Source organism: Lynx canadensis, chromosome C2 (assembly GCF_007474595.2).
Source record: "Lynx canadensis isolate LIC74 chromosome C2, mLynCan4.pri.v2, whole genome shotgun sequence".
Lineage (NCBI taxonomy): Eukaryota > Metazoa > Chordata > Mammalia > Carnivora > Felidae > Lynx > Lynx canadensis.
This window is the reverse complement of record NC_044311.2, coordinates 39393699-39411683: the sequence shown is the minus strand read 5'-3', so window position 1 is coordinate 39411683 and position 17985 is coordinate 39393699.

The window sequence follows — 17985 nt, the reverse complement described above, 5'->3', positions numbered from 1 at the left end:
GTGTGTGACACTTAATTTATATGTGTTAAACTGCACTATAAATTTCAACAGTTCTTTTCCAACTCAACACTACACTTTTAAAACATATCCATGTGCTGGGTCTAATTCATCCTCTATCTTCTTAAAATTTTTTAATGTTTATTTAATGTTGAGAGACAGAGCACAAGTTGGAGAGGGACAGAGAGAGAGGGAGACACAGAATCTGAAGCAGGTTCCAGGCTCTGAGCTGTCAGCACATAGCCCAATATGGGGCTTGAACTCACGAGCCATGAGATCATGACCTGAGCTGAAGTTAGATGCTTAACGGAATGAGCCACCCAGGCACCCCAACATCCTCCTATCTTCTGATATGTCAAGGTCCATCATGTGCATATACTACATTTTTGTTATCCACATCCTTTGTGAGTAGGTCTAGATTGCCTCCAACTTTTGCTCCTACAGCCAGTGGTGTAGTGAACATCTTCCTACATGTCCCCTCACGGACTAGTAAAAACTTTTCCCTGACAGATACATCCTAGAATTGGATTGCTAGGATTGGCAGGAGTATATTAATTTTTCTAATTACTGCCAGATTGCTTTTGAGAATGATGTCAACAATTTTCCATCATACCACTGGGGCATGAAATGTCCCATTTCTTCCCATTTTCTCAAACATATGATATCTAACTTCTAATTTTTGTGAATCTAATGGAACAAAGAGGAATTCATTGTTATGATTTAATTTCTTGAAAATGTGAGGTTAAAGTAAAGTTGAACATTTCTTTACATACTTAGGTATTGGGGTTTCTGAGTGAGGCTTGCCCACTACTGGGCTCCTGAGTAAGTCTCACACAAAAGAAAATGCCTGCCAACACCTACCTCCTGCTTTCCACCTCCAGAGGTCAACAGGAGGCCCCAGGTGTTCATTTCACCAGCCTTCCCCTAGCCTTCTCCATCCCTTGGTGTGTCTATCCTAAACCTCATCTTTCAGAAAACATTATAAACCATGCATCTCTCACATGTGAAGGCAGTTATTTCTCTCCAGTCCTTGGATCCCAATGTTTAGAGAAGGTATGAGTGTTTTCTTTGGCACTTGTTCCAGGCCATTCTCTCCGTCTTCCCTAAAATCTCTGAATCCCATGTTGTTACAATGCATCATACACCACTGCTCACGGCTGATGTCCTCTGCCTGTGTCTGTTCTCCTCACTCCCAGAGACAAAGGGGTTACACCCTCTCCTCTCAAATTTCTAACACATCTTTCCCTATTGTCCCTCACAGTGGGCCTTGCTTTCTACATTACGAAGAAAATAGAACTGCTCAAAGCTCACTCACCCTTTTCCACGTCTACCCAGCACACAGGAACACATACTTACCTTCCCAAAAGTTAAAGAGGATGAGCTCGCCAAGCTCATGTCAAAGGTCAGGGCCTTCAGTGTACATTAGATGCCACTTCTCACCTGCTCGAGGGCACCACTCTAGCAATTCTCCTCCTCTGTCCTTCATCCCCACTCTACTGGATCATTCCTGAGCATACACTCATATTATTATTTCTCTGATGTTAAACTGTTCTAAATAAAAAGGAGGAGGAGGAGGAGGAGGAGGAGGAGGAGGAGGAGGAGGAGGGGGAGGAAGAGGAAGAGGAGGAGGAGGGGGAGGGGGAGGAGAAAAAAGAAAAAAAAAAAAAAAAAAAAAAACTTTCCCTGATGGCTTTTCTCTCCATCTACTATCCTGTTTCTATATTTCTGGCTACAGAAAAACTCCTTGAGAGAGTTTTCTGTATTTGCAATCTAATTTATCTCCCCCCTCTTCCCTCTTAACCCATTCCAAGCAGATTTGTCCTACCACCACAAGGCTTCTCTTGTCAAGGTCACAATGACCCCTATGTTGCCAAATTTCATGGTCAATTTTTAGTCTTCATCTTATTTGAACTATCAGCAATATCTTGCACAGTTAAACATTTCTTCTTCTTAAAACAATTTCCTTCAGATGGATTCCAGGATACCATTCTGGTTTCTCACTTATCTCAATATTCCTTTTAAGTTTTTTAGCTGGGAGTCTTTTCCTAACACATCTGAATCACTGCAATTACTTAACCTCTCTGAGTCTCACTTTGTCATCTACCTTGCATAGTTACCATGAGGATTCACTGAAACACTATATCAAGAACCAAACATTAAGCTTGGAACATAGACCTTCAATGAATGATCACTATTACCATTAGCAGTAGCAAAGAGGATATCATGGGACCATTAGAATTCCCAGATAAGGAATAATAAAAAAGATGCCTACAGTAATTCCCAGTCAGCTTTCCCTAGGAGTGCATAAAAAAATAAAAGGTCACAACTTCAACCTTTAAAAGAAATGTATGCCAATACAATAAAGACTAGTTTTATTTCTTGATAGGAGAAGTCCTCGTTACAACTCTTAAATATATATCAGGAAACTGAAATGAAAACTGTTACTTTAAATATGAGCTTGTTAAAACATATATTTTAGAAGCATGGGTTAACTTTTTAAAAAATATATTGTTAAAAAATAAGATTAAGATTTTTTTTAATGTTTATTTATTTTTGAGAGAGAGAGAGAGGCAGAGCACCAGTCAGGGAAGGCAGAGAGAGAGACAGAGACACAGAATCTGAAGCAGGTTCCAGGCTCTGAACTGTCAGCACATAGCCCAACACTGGGCTTGAACTCACCAAAGGTGAGATCATGACCTGAGCCCAAGTCAAAGGCTCAACCCATAATTCTATTATACCAATATATAAGCCAAAAATTATTAAGGGCAACAACCTACATTTTTTAAGCTTACAATGCCCACTATGAAACTTTTAAGTTTAGATTAGGGAAAAATTACGTTATTAGGAAAATGCCATTAGTCACAATGAGGTAGTGGATGCTGCAGTCATAAACATCTCCAGTGGCTTCCAACATAGGTTTGTGGGGTCTTTTCCTCACCTACATCACATGTTATCACACATGGGCTCTGCCTCATGCTGTGCTCCCTCTAAGACTGAGACGGATAGAACAGCCACCATGTGCAACAGCACCTATCACTCTGATGGAGGAAAGGTGTAGCAAGGAACATACTGGCTCTTAAAGCTGTCCTCTGGAGGGACACACGTCACTTTCTTCACCTGCTAAAGGCTACGGCAAGTCAGCTGACTATACATAACTGTAATTGAGAGCAGTCATACAACCCTTCCATGTACTTGGAAGAGGAAAGACAGAATGATATTTGCAACAGCCCCAGTAGCTACCAACACTGAGTTTACTATTCAGAAATCAGAACCTAGCTCTTTGACTCCCTGGATGGAAAGAATCTCTTAACCCCAAGAGTCTTTATAAAACAGGCAGCTAAAAACTTGCTCTAGAATTGCAAAATGTATAATACTTTCAGTAGCAAAGCTGAACTTAAATCTACAGAAGAAAAAGGCTCCTTTAAGGTAGCAAGACTTGTTGACACAAGTACTAAACTAGGAATTGGTATTTCTGTCTAGGCTTTACAACCAATATCTTCTGTGGCCTAAGGCAAGTTGTTTAATAACACCATCCTTCAAGAAAATAAGGAGACGTGATGACTGATTGACAGAACATTTCTGAGCAGAGTAAGGAGGTGGTTGAGATTAATAGTGAAATCTTCCCATCAGATGGAAGCCTGAACTGCGTAGTGACTGACACTAAAGAAGCAAAATACTGACATGCAAAGTGCTTCAAATCCTACGTGACGGGCTGTCTATATCGTAAAGAGTTATTATATACGAGCATGTCATATTCCCTTCTCTGTTTCACTCTGATGGAAAAAGGAAACCCACGAGCTCAAATCTGGCTGTGAATTTTCCTTGTAGTAATAGAGGTATTATCAGGAGCTAGCTACATACTATTGTATTTATCACATATCCCAATGTGAGTGTCTGCATTGCCTGATGAAAAGTCCCAAGAGAGGGGAGAAATAATTTCTTCTAGAGACAAACTGTTTACTACACAAGGGTGCAAACAATGGCAGGCTGGAAGCAGACATTCTTGGTAATAACTTGTGATGCTTTAAGTGATCACAACTCAAACACTACCAGACCAAAATATTTGAACAATTATACATTTTTTAAATGAAGCATTTCAAAACACAGGAATTATGCAGCACAGTACTCTGTATACTACACATTTTATTTTTCCTATTTTGTTTCTTTTCTCAAATGACATAATTTATAAGTATTTTCTCAATGTCACAGTTCAAACACAGAAACCTAGAACATTTACCTGATCCTCACAGATAGCAGTAACCTCTAATGAAGTTATATTAGCCTCATTTTATTTACATCATGCACACACACATACGCACACCCCTTTTTAAAGTTTTTGATGTGAATCAGATGAAAGTCTATATATTCTTTCCCTTAACAATATGACCTGCAGAGATTTCTATGTAAACACATACAGCTTTATCCTGTCTTTGAATTGTCTGTATAAATACAGATACACTATATTTAGGTATATTATGTAACACTTCCATTGACAGTCATGTGGGCCATTTCCAAATTTTTACTCTTAGAGGTATGGTGAAATCTTTTAAAAATAAATGCTTGAAGTAGAATTTTAGTAAAGGACCTGCTGGGCCAATGGTATGTTTCTTTAAACTTTTAATAGACATTGTAAGATTGTCTTCCCAATGTCTTCCCAGAGCATTTTAATGCTCTGACCAGTGTGTAAGAGTACCCGCTTGCCCTTCAACCTCACTACCTGTTTCCAGGGCCAAGCTAAGGTATGCAAAGGAACTCATTTGTTAATTTGTTTCTTCCTGGTTAACAATATAGGTTCGCACATCTTCATTGCATTATTATGCTTCTGTGAACTGAAATTCATGTTGGGAGACATTTTTTTCAACTGGGCAATTTGTATTTTTCTTACTGCTTTGTAGAAACAGTTTAGCTATTCTAGATAACAACCTGTTGTCTGTTAAACATGTTGTAAATGTTTTTCCATTATAACCCTAGTTTTTCTTAATTTTATTTTTAGTGCATTTTGTTATGTAGAAGTCTGAATCCTTACATAACCAAATCTGCAGTCTTTGTGTCTTGCTTAGGAAGACTTTCCCTTCCCTAAATTAATCACATTATTATCCTATTTTCTTCAAATGCTATCTTTTAAAGCCAGGCTTATTGAGATATTATTTACAGGCAACAAAATTCATTTTATTTTTAGTACACAAGTTTTGACAAAGGCATGAAGTCATGATACAAATACCACAACCAAGATACAGAACAGTTTTGTCTCCCAAAGAAATCCCCGTGTCCCTTTTGTCAACCCTTGGCCCAACACCCAGACTCTGGCAACTACTGATGTTTTTTCTGCTCCTATAGTTTTACCTCTTGCACAAAGTCCTATAAATGGCATTTTATACTCCGTAGCCTTTTGAGTCTAGCATCTTTCACTTAGCATAATACACTTAGGAATCACCTCATGTAGTTGATGGTGTCACTTCATGGCCCTTTTGCACTGCTGAGTGGTGTTCTAGCATATGGATGCACAATGTCTTATTTTACCATGTACCACTTGAAGGACATTTGAGTAGTCTTCAATCTGGGTGATAATGAAACCACTAGGAATACTCACTATGAGATTGTTGGATCAACACAAGTCTTTATGTATTCTAGGTAAATTCCTAGGAGTGGAAAGGTTAAAGTATATGGTAAACTGGGTGTAACTTTCAAGAAACTACTAAATTATTTTCCAAAGGGACTGTGCTATGTTTGCATGCTCACCAGCAGCACGTGAGAGTTCCAATTGCTCTTCACCCTCCTCAGCACTTGGTATTACTGGATTTTTTAACTGTTTTGTTTCCTTAGCCATTCTAATACATGTGGGGTGATACAACACAGTGGTCTTAGTTTGACTTTCCCATACAACAAATGATGCTAAGCATCTTTTCAAGGGTTTGCCATTCTTACATTTTCTTGGGTGAAGGACCTGCTCAAGTCTTGTCCCCATTTTTGATGAGGTTGTTTTCTAATTATTGTCTTTTGAAAATTATTTATATGGTCTAGAAACAGGTTCTTTAATAGATGCATGTATTTTTCTCCCAGTCTGTAGCTTGTCTTTGTACTCTATAAACACTAGCTTTAAATGACCAGAGGTTCTTCATTTTGATGAAGCCCAGATGATGAATTTGTTCTTTAATGAATTATGCTTTTTGGGTCTTACTTATCTAAGAAATCTTTGCCTAACCCAGGGTCATAAAGGTTCTCTTATATTTTATTCTAGAAGTTTTATAATTTAGGTTTTCTATTTAAATCTATGACCTATTTTGAGTTATGAAGGTATCAGTTTGCCTGGAGACTTCCAGAACAAACTACCACAGACTGGGTGGTCAAACAACAAATATTCAGGTTCTCACAGTTCTGGAGGCAAGAAGTCCAAGATCAAGGCATCAGCAGGTTTTGTTTCTTCTGAGACCTCTATCCTTACCTTGCAGGTCGTCTTTCCTCTATGAGCATATATCCCTGGTCTCTCTCTGTATTCTAATTTCTTCTTACAAGCACACCAGTCAGGTTGGATTAGGGCCTACCCTAATGGCCTCATTATAACATGATAACCTCTTTTAAGGCCCTTTCTCCAGCCACAGTCATATCCTAAAGTTCCAGAGATTAGGACTCCAACATTTGAATTGGGGCATGGGAAGTGTGCCACAATTCAGTCCATAACATGAACCAAGATTCATTTTTTTGTATATGGATAACCAATTGTCCCATTATCAGATTACTCTTTCTCCTTAATGGTGAACCTGCTTTCCTTCTGTTCTACAAGTGAAATAGTATTGCCATCTGACTCCTTGGGAGGTCTTTCTTTAAATTTCTGGCTGGTTAGTTGCCCTGAAACCTCATTTACATCCTCTCATTCTTGACTTTCTTTATGGGTTCAAAAAAAAAAATGATTTTGTTTGTTTTCTTTTTCTTGTTAGGTTGGGAGAGACCATCCTTTCAAAATTCTATAATGCTAATTTTTCTATGTTTTGCTCATTAAATTCAGATTTTCTTTTATGTCTCTCAGTAAAGGTTCATATTTTTTTCATAAAGATCTTAAATTTTATAACGTTTATTTCTCGGTATTTAGAATTGTAATTTGTATTGTATTATGCTGCTTTTAACAGTATCATTTACTCCATTACGTTTTGAACTATTATCACTGGTGTATAAGAAAATAAATTATCTTGTAAATTGATCTGGCAAATTTACTGAAACTTTTGAAAATTAAATCCAAGAGTTAATCAGTTGATTCTCTTGAATTTTTGAATCCATTTACTCTTGGCTTATACCTCCTAGAGCTAACCTATTGGTAGAGCAATATTCTCCTATGTATTTGGACTGTAATTTCATCTTATTTTTGTCCATACATCTGATCTTTCTCATTCAGAAATTTGCAGCTTGTGTATGACACTTTCTTGTTTTCCTGTGCTTATATACATTTTTCTCAGTCTTTTTGTAATTTCATGAAATATACTTGTTCTGTTGGGCAACTTGAGCTTCACCCTTGCTTGCTTTCAGATGCCTCCTCCCCTGACTTGACACTGTTCAAGAGTAAACACTGATGGCAAACCAGGTATATTTTGGGAAAATATACATAAATGTTTCAGAAAATTAACTTTTTAAATATACTAGGTAAACTTAGCTTTTTAATTTTTTTAACATTATTCATTTTTGAAAAATAGAGACAGAGCATGAGTGGGGGAGGGGCAGAGAGAGAGGGAGACACAGAATCTGAAGCAGGTCCCAGGCCCTGAACTGTCAGCACAGAGCCTGATGCAGGGCTCAACCCCAGGAACCATGAGATCATGACCTGAGCAGAAGTTGGATGCTTAGCTGACTGACCCACCAGATGCCCCTAAACTTAGCTTTCAATAGCCCCTTACAAACCTAGTAATTAGTTGTCAAGTATAAACTCAAAATTACTAAAAAAAAATAACACACTATAATATCCTTTCTGTATTATTTTCCTTAGGTTTTAGAATCAGGATAACTCTTAGCTCATTCAGTGCGTGTGGAAGTCTCCTGTTTTGTTCATTTCTACAAAATTTTTATCTCATATGGAAATCATATGGTCTTTGTTGGTTATTAGACCTTTCCTGGAAAATTAATTTGCATTAGTGCCAAATATAGGAACAGATTTCAGTCACTATTGCAAATTTTTCAATAGCACTGGTCTGTATCAATGTTTTGGCTCTACTTGAGCTAATGTTAAATTTAAAAAAAAAAGCCATGTTTAATCTAGGTTTTCAAATTGCATGTATAAAGCTTTTCATAGAATTCTTTTATAATTTTAATTGCTTTAATTTCTACAGTTACTTTTCATTGCTCATGTTCTCTAACTTTCTGTGGAACTTGTCAAAAGGATATCTTTTAATGATTATTTTCAAAGCACTAGGTTCTGGTTTTTAACATCTTTCTGGAAGTTTCCCATATTTTTAACTCTTCTATTTAGTGATTTCCACTTTCCTCCAGTTTATTTTGTTGTACTCACTTCTTGACGTTAGCACATTTCATTTTCATCAAAAGTGTATTTAAGAATCTAAAATCTCTGTACTTTCTCATTGATGGAGTCTCACAGGTCTTATGCTTCCTTTATCATTTCTTTTCACATGATTAGAGAACGGCTTTAATGGGACCAGGACCCAGATCTCCTTCCAGTACTGACGCTGCCACTGTGGCCCCAGAGTCCTTGCCACATCTCACCTGGGTTACCTGGAGATTCAGTTCACCCCAGCCAGGAGCACCTCTCGCCAAAGTGGTGTTTGCCTCCCTCCACCTTAACTGTTACGTCTATTATCCTGACCCCAAAGAAAAGCTGCCTTTTGCTCCCAACATGCCACAGAGATTTTGTGTATAAAGATAGCTCGGTTTTGTTTTGTTTTACTCACATGCCATTTCACCCCTAGAACTCAAGTGTGTATACACAACCACTAGACTAGCATCACACTCTAATGCTTTAGAGTCACTTCTGTCATCTGACGGCAAAGACACAGCTACATATTAGACCAAGCCCATGTCCCCAGTCCTGTTCCCTGTAGGTGAGGTTTTTAGGTAATGAATTCCCAATTCCTGATGCAAAGAGATCCCTGACCTCCACCCCATATTCTGCCGGTGGTGCGCAAGTATTTCTCAGTCCAAACAGATACGCGGTGCAGATAAACCAAGATCCTCCCTTTAAAATATAGACTATATTTAATCTCCTGGAAAATTAGCAAAGAAAATATGTAATAAGTAATAATCCTATTTGATAAGCATTCAGTAGAAATTTACATAGAGCAGGGACCTGATGGAGCACAAAGCAGTGATTCATTTGTGAGGCTGGCTGATGTCATAAACCAGAAGAGGCAAGTAGGAGAAGTTTATGGGCAGTAGCAGCTCCCTCCAAGTAAATTACGGCTGTGTATTCATTCTGGGACATTTACTACTTTCTCCCATAAATACAATTAATGTGCTGAATTTATTTTCAAAGCACAAAGCAGAGTTATAACTTATCTTAAAGTTTTTCAGTAGAAAAGCATATAAAACAACTTCAAAGGAAATTCTTTGGGACCGGCTTATTGAAGAATTTAACCAACATCTTCATTTTCCTTTTAGAGACCATAGCACACATAAGAATTTCCTTTCAGGATGTGGCACATTTTCAAAAGCAATAGACAGAAACTAGATGCTCAATTACTGTTTTCTCTTAACTTTATCATTCCTGCCTTTCTCCAAAAATCTGAATTTGCCTTAAACTTTACTTTTTTGAAAGAGCTTGTCATCATGAATAAAACATGCTTACAAGTAACCATAAGCCATCAAAATTCAGCCAAATTAGTTTTCAATTATTTAAAAATACACGGTTAAAAGGCAACATTCACAGAAGTTCACCTGAAGCCCACAGGAATTTTCCATGTTCTTTTAAAACTTTAGACATCCACCAAGGTATGTAATTTGCACTAACTATATTCCATAGTCTTAAAAAAATAAAATAAAAACAGGGACTTTCATTGATGAAAAGCAAAAATACAGTGAAGGGAATTTTTGCAGATCCAATCTCCCTTTCCTAACATGCATTCCCTTTGCTTTGTCTTTCACACAATCTCAGTATTCATTCCACAATATTCCATCAAGACGGGGAAACACAGTGCAGGTGGGGAATGGGTCCATCAGGCAGGCAATGGAGCATGCAAGCAGGCCACAGACCAAGTACTTAAGCATCCAGACAAAACCACATGGCCGTAAATTACCGTCACTACTTTCCAAAAGTTCCCTGGATTGTGCAGGATTGCCCATGCAATCATAATTACAAAGCAAGCTGTAATAATCATTAAACAAACTCTGTGACTTCTGCAGTCTTAAGCAGAATGCTTGCTTTCCTATCTGATGCTCATGTACAATACAGAATTATAAATGGGAGGCAACAGCTCACATTCGATCCTCAGGATTCAGAGAGAATTATGCTCTCTATAGGCGATCACTCTTCTCACCAACAATGACACTTTGCACACTCATATTTCACCCATGTGTTGACAGAAGCAAGTAGTCAGGGAGGTTTGGAAGACCATCTAGTAAAACTCCTCAAGGAATTCAGCAAGAAATTCACAAATTTGAGTTACCAGAGGATGAAGTTTTTTCCCTTGGAACACCACTTACAGGTGATGTTTTCTTTCTTAATTTTCATGGAGGAAAGTCAAATTTGGAAATTGGCATTCATGGATGCTCATCATGTGGCAGGGTGCAAAGCTTTCATCTATGATCCCCTCTGATCACAACAACCCTATATATCAAACAGTTTAATTGCCTCCATTTTGTAGAGGAGGAAACCAAAGCTCAGAGTAGTGCAATTGTTTACCATTTTTTCCCATCACTGGTTCATGTCAGAACCATGATTTAACGACAGGACTATCTGCTTTTGAAGGCAACACCACGTCCACTACCCTGCGTTGGTGACCGAAAAGCTGGCAGAGGTTTTCTAAAGGAAATAAAATGCCATCCAGCATGCTATCCAGCTTTTCTTTTTTCTTTTTTTTTTTTTTTTAAGATTTCACTTTAAAGGTGAGGCAGTTTGCACAGATCCAATAAAACTACAACTGTTAACCACAAACAAAAGCCAATGAATCCAACCGGTACCTGGAAGAACCCAGGTGCAGATGTTTACCATAGGCAAAAGCAAAACTGAACTCTAAACATGACATTTATTCACACAGCTTTATTAAGTACCTATCTGCAGACGTTTATTTACACAGCTTTATTAAGTACCGATTTGCAAAGCACTGTTAGACCTTGGGCAGACAAAGATGAATATGCCAGGGCCCTGCATTCTTTGAGCCAGGAGGATAGTTAGGAAGATAATTAAAATACAAAAGAACCAAGGCAGAGAAAAAACTCAAGAAAGGTAACTGACTCCCCTAACCTTGACCCCACCCCACCCCCGCCCCCACCCCCACACTCCTGATTCCCAGGCAGAAATTTCAGATCCGTATGGTGGAGAAACCCAAGAAGCTGTGTCTTACAAACCCCAGTTGGAGAAATAACTTTTGATTTTTCTGAAATATAAACGTGGCCACTTTCAGCGCCCTTGTGTAAGACCTTACTGTTTGATGATGTGGTTCCTGGATGCTTGGCCAGCCTCCCCCACCCTAGTACTGTGTGCTTCAGCTCCCCACAATGCTGGACCTCGTGCGGCTCCTGGAGAGCCTTTACATGCTGCTCTCTCTACCCGCCTGCCCTCCTAGACTCCTCTTTTCCTGTCTCTGTGTTTAAAAATGCAGCTCAGGCATCTCCAGCTTTAACAAGACTCTCCTAATTCCTCCAAGAGGGTATAGGTGCATTTGTGTGATTTCATTCATGATTTTATTCAGAACACATTTATACACACTGAGGATTTAGCAGTGTACAAGACAGACAGCTTCTGCTCTCAAAGAGTTTAGATTACAAATAAACGGGCAGGATAATTTCAGATAATGGTGAGTACTAGCAGAAAAATAAAACACGGAGGCATAACGGCGGGTTAATAACACATGAGGCTATGTGGGAGGGTAAGGGGTGGTGGCGGCCTGCTTCACCTGGAGCTCCACTCAGGGAACGGACAATGGGGCTGAGCTGTGAGCTGCAGGGGACTTCCAAAATAAGAGGCAGTCGAAGAGGCAGTTTCCAGGCAATAACGAAAACAAGTTCGAGTGCCCTATCACAGCATTTCCTCAACAATCCTCTAATTGCCTCCAAGCTGCAGCACGAATTTTCGGAGGGCAAGATCCATGCCTCATTCAACTTTGCGTCACCAACATATACTTTAGGATCTAGAATGGACATGCAGTAAATGCTTACTGAATCAAAGACAACAGAAGTATTCCTAGCCTTATGAAAAAATGCAAATGACGTCTTCATACACACAACACTGAACAGCATAATGGACCAACAATATCCTGATTCTGCAAATCCAATAGTGTGGTGTCTTGGCAGGGCAGGTACTGTAATGGCTTTGGGTGTGCCAAGTTAGACACACTCATCCTACACTTACCCGACTGTGTTTACTGATGTGCATGGAGGGTTAGAAAACCTTCAAAAGAGAGGGAAAGAGCCTTCCACAAGAAAACTTCCTGGAGGGAAATAACAAGCCTTCCACTGATGCTCAGACACAGCAACCAGTCTAATGGACCAGAAGGGGCTGAACCTAAGCCAGACTGTAGACAAGGTCTATGAAAGCATTGAAAGAAAACTTGCTCTAAGGGAGAAAGAAACCTGGCTCTCAGTCCCCAGCCAAGGCAGGCATGTCCAAGGGAAGTGGTGGTTTCTGGCCACGAAAACCTGTCCTCAGCCAACAACCCTAGAGACACTCAAGAGACAGGGTTGTATGCATGAGCTAAAAGTACTCTCTTACTAAAGTCTACAGTTTGTGACCAAAACACCCCACTGTGGCAAACCCTAACAGCATAATATAGAAGGAGAAAGCTTTCCTTCTACATTCACGAAAGCTGATTAAATTGCTAGAGTATTGTCAAGACTGAGAACAGCGCTGGGCCACAATGACACCCCAGTGAAACCAAAAGTAACCTAGTTACAGGGAACCAAGCTCCAGCCAGCCACTGTGGCAATTCTGCCATGGTGACATTGGCTGTGGGGATCTGGCTTTCTGGGTGCCATAGTAATGCAAAAAGAGAATTAGATTTGTAAGAGACACTGAGTGTCCTAAAGAATCCTGGAAATTCTTGGAGGCAGGAAACTGTACAAAGTACATATTTACATCCAAGTACATAGATATTTGTGAATGTTTGTTAAATCGCTGCTCTGTAAAGGAGGTTGATGGGACAGGATCAGTTTAACACAATCTAATTATTTCTAGACCATAATACAAACTAGGTATTTCTTGTGGTCTGGCTTACAAGAGAGTTGAAATTTAAAGACTCTTCTAGTTCAAATAATTAGTATTTCTTAAGCTAATATGTCTCAGATGATAAGCATGTAAAAATATATCTAAATCAGGGAATTTTTCAAAATATTTCCCAAGTTCTCCTTTTGCCTATAGTATTCACCCCCTATGAGTCCAATCTATCTCCCCTTCCAAAGAGCTCTGATGGGATATATGTCTCTTTTTGTAAAATCCCCCTAGATGATTATAATTATACCTTCCCCTCACCCAAGGCCATCCATCTCCTGAACCGAAAACTGCCCTAATTGCTATATAATCAGCTGTCTCGGCCTAGGCTTTGACTAAAACCATACATTACATCAGCATTAGTACTTCTGCTAAGTCCACAAAAGACAGGTAAATTGATCATAATGTTTCTGGCCGCAGGTAATAAAAAAAACCAACGGAAAATACCTTACAATCCAAAGGGTATGTATTATTGCACATACAAATAAATCTGAAGATAGCATTGCTCTAGGGCAATATCATCAAGAATAAAGACTCTTCCTCAACGCCACCCACAGCACATCAGCTTGTCCTCTTAGGCTGGGCACTTCATGGTTTCAAGATGGCTGTGAGAGTTCCAGGTATCAAAGCAAACATAAAGCCACCCCGAGTTAGAAAAGGCGTTTCTTCTTATAAACCTCTTTTGTAAAAATGTAGGGGAAACTTTTCAACAAACTCTCAGCTACATTTGCCTCACTGTCTCATTGCTAGAATTTTATCACGAGCACAGCACCAATCACTGGCAGGTGGATCACCCTGTGACTAGCTCAACAAATCCTGACTGCTCGTTAGAAACAGAGGAAGCCCACCACCAGACATCCTGTTTTAATGAAAGTAGGGTGGGGCCTGAACACTGAGATGTTTAAATTCCCCTAGGTGATCCTAATTTGTGGTTAAGACTGTATCAATCACGGGGCGCCTGGGTGGCGCAGTCGGTTAAGCGTCCGACTTCAGCCAGGTCATGATCTCGCAGTCCGTGAGTTCGAGCCCCGCGTCAGGCTCTGGGCTGATGGCTCGGAGCCTGGAGCCTGTTTCCGATTCTGTGTCTCCCTCTCTCTCTGCCCCTCCCCTGTTCATGCTCTGTCTCTCTCTCTGTCCCAAAAATAAATAAACGTTGAAAAAAAAATTAAAAAAAAAAAAAAAAAAGACTGTATCAATCATGATTTACCCCTGGCATGGACACGTGTAATGCCTCAAACACCTGCCCACACAGAGAAACTGAATAAAAGCAGGGTTGTGTTAAGAAAGAGGGAGAGGAAAATGGATGCTAGGAAGACCACAAAATACACCACAGCTATTCTGAGTTGTTCCTTGAAAGAACATCCATGAGAGAGATGAGTGGTTGATTTTAATTCCAAAGGATAAAAAATCCTCCTCTTCATTCAAATCAGGTTTTTGGAAACATTTCTGATAACTGAAAGACAAAATCTTTTAAAACGACTATAGCCTCCTCTATGAAGTCTTCTTCCAAACAAAAATGTTCCCAATTCCCTAAACATAAACTTTGAAGTAGAAGTTTGCTACCTGCTTCTGGCAGTGGTAGCGATGACCTTATGACCACCATCCCGGTGACCTCTAGATGGAGCCCAAGTTTTCTCTTGGCTCCACTGTGAAGCCCAGAGAGGTCAGATGCTAAAAGAGAAGGCACACCGAAGTAGGGTGAAGGGTATTGAACTGTGGGTGCTCACAGAAAGAGGTTTAAGCTCTGGGCTATATGGAAGCAGTTTCTCTCCCTTTGGAAATCTCCTCAGAGCGGTTTCTTGAAAACTGTCTTATCCTACAAAATCGGCGGAAAGAAGTGCAGGGCTAGAAAACATGCACATTTTCTGGAGAAGAGGGACTTTCTGGCCCATTCATTGATGTGCTTTCCCTTAAGTCTGCCTTCTCTTGCCATTAAGAGTGAGAAGTTGGACAGAGCTGAGATCTGGGTGAGGGCTTAGAAGGAAACGGGGCAAAGAGATTCTCCCCCAAATCACCCCCTTGTGTTAGCTGTGATGCTGAGGCTGCCATCAAGCTAATAAAGTCCTTGTAGACCCACATAATTCAGACCAGCTCAACAGAACCAAAGATTGACACTGGTGTTTGAGGTCAAAGCCAGCATTCCTCACCTGGCCTAGACACCTGGGCCAATTTCTTACTCAGAAATCACTTGTGGAAGGAACCAAGTGTCAGTGTTAAGGCAAGATAATGTTTGGAATCCCAGACCCCAGCCCTTTCTGAGTCACTTCATCTCAACACAGCTCATGCTACCACTTAGGTTGAAGAAGAAGAAGAAAAATCAAGGAATTTTCAGGTTACAGAGTGGTAATGTTCGCTGGCTTTGGAAACAGGGAGACATGATCTCATGCCCTGGATCCAGTAAGGATTGACCACATGCCCTTGGACAAGGTGCTTAAAATCTCCAAGCTTCAGTTTCCTCAGCTATAGAATAGGGATAGTGACTGTAGCCTCAAATGTTAGAATGAGGCTAATTTAAATCAGTTGATCTCAAATTGAACACACAATAGTATCACCTAGAGGAATTAGTGATCCACACGTTCTGATTTCTCGAGATTTCTGATTTTAAAAAAAGCGGGGGGGGGGGGGCGTTGGTGAGGGTGGGCAAAAACCTATGTCTCTAACAAGTTGCCAGATGATGCCGATGCTGCTGGTCTAGAAACCAGAGAACCAGTAATTAAGATATATACTCGAGTTACTTAGCACAATTCTTTGGAAATAGCAAACAAGCAGTAACCATGTTTTAGCTATTATTTTTAAGCTACATTTTGGACTTATTTTTAATGCAAAAATAGTATGTTTTAGAGTTTTTGAAATGAAGCATCTGTTGTATCATCTCTAACGCTGGCAAAGAGTTTGTTCTGGCATTAGCTAATTACCTTTCATAATGTAATTAAAGCTCCATATCAAGACATGTAAGAGGCTTTGGTGGTATGAATATCCTCCTTTGCCACATATTCTTGCCAGTGTGAGTGAATTGCTAAATCGATACCTAGAAAATCCTGACTTGAGTGTCTCCTCACTCTGATTATGCTTGTATTATGAAATCTGAACTTTCACTAAATTGTTGGCTAACATTGGCAGTTTGTTAAGCAATTGGGTTCTTCAGTACCTTCCTCACAAGATGACAGGGTATTATCTGAAGAATCCTGAAAAGCAATAGTTCTGCACAAACTGGGCTGAAAAGGATCATATCGTCTTGGCTGTTCAATCACAACTTATTCCTCTCTTCATCAAGGTTAAGCAAATTACTCTTTGAGATTAGTAATGAGTTCCAAATGATGCTTGTACAGGCTTCAAACACTTTCACCTTCATTGACTTATCTGATCCACACAGCCTCACAGGGACAGTTTTATTGTCACTGTAGCCATTCCATAGATGAGGAAATGAAGACCTGGACTGTTTATAATTGTACAGAGTCTCCTTCACTACTGGTCCCAGAAGCTAGATTGGAACTTAGATCTCTAGAAGCCAAGAACTACATGCAATGTGCTCTCAGAGAGAATGTTTTCAGAACATCTAAAAATCAAGCATAAGATTTGGGCTTTTGGAGCATTTATTTTTTCATCTGACAGTTCAGTTAAAATAGCAAAAGAAACACGTCTACTATCACAAATCACAATATGTAGACAAAAGAGAAAAAATTAAAAACACATCTAATCTTACCCACTCAAAGAGGAACACCAGAATATTTAAGCTCCCCTCCCCATCGCACTGTGTGCAAATCAAGCCCTGATGCTTTTGAAGCTGTTTTCATTTACAAGTATATCATAATCATCTTTCCATGTCAATAAATATATTTTTTACAGCACAGTGGTCCATTGTTTGAAATAACTATAATTTGCTTAACCAAAGGAGTGTTAGGTGATTTCCAACTTTTGCTTTTTCAAAAGAGCACTCCATTGAGTATTCTTGGAGCTCAGTCTTTCCCACATCCTTAGTTATGTCCTCGGGAACAATTCCCAAAAGTAGAATTACTATGTCAAAAAGCATGCACGCTTTAAGTCTTTTAATATGTATTGCCAAATTGACCTTGAGAAAGGTTGTACTAAATTACTAGCCATTCCTCAGCTCATGGGCATGCCTCTTCCCCCTGTTATTGGTATTACATATTATTTATTTAGCTACTGGTAGATTTCCCCTGGCCAATGCATCTAGTGTTCTGTACTTCCACAAAATAAGCCTTAAAGAGCCCAATAAGACCACCTAAAAGTCTCTTCTCATGAACATGATTGGAGGCTTGTAAGTAAAACTGGTAGAGCTATTGCCTCAAAACACCACCTATACCTTTCACGTCCCCATTCCCACCCATCACAGCCAACTTTTACAATGGACCACACGTTATTCTAAATCCTTTACGTGTGCCAAATCAGTAATCCCTCAATACCCCTCTAAAAGGAGATGCTATTATCATCCCCTTTGTACAGATGAAGAAATGGAAGCCTATCTTTGCCCAAGATCTCATGGGCAGAACTGATATTTGAGCTCAGGTAGTCAGTTGCTTGAGTAAGAGAAAATAAACAAAAATGGAGAGGGAAAGTAGAAGGCAGAATATGAAGAGAAACAAGAGGTGGTGCTGCAGGATGGACAACCC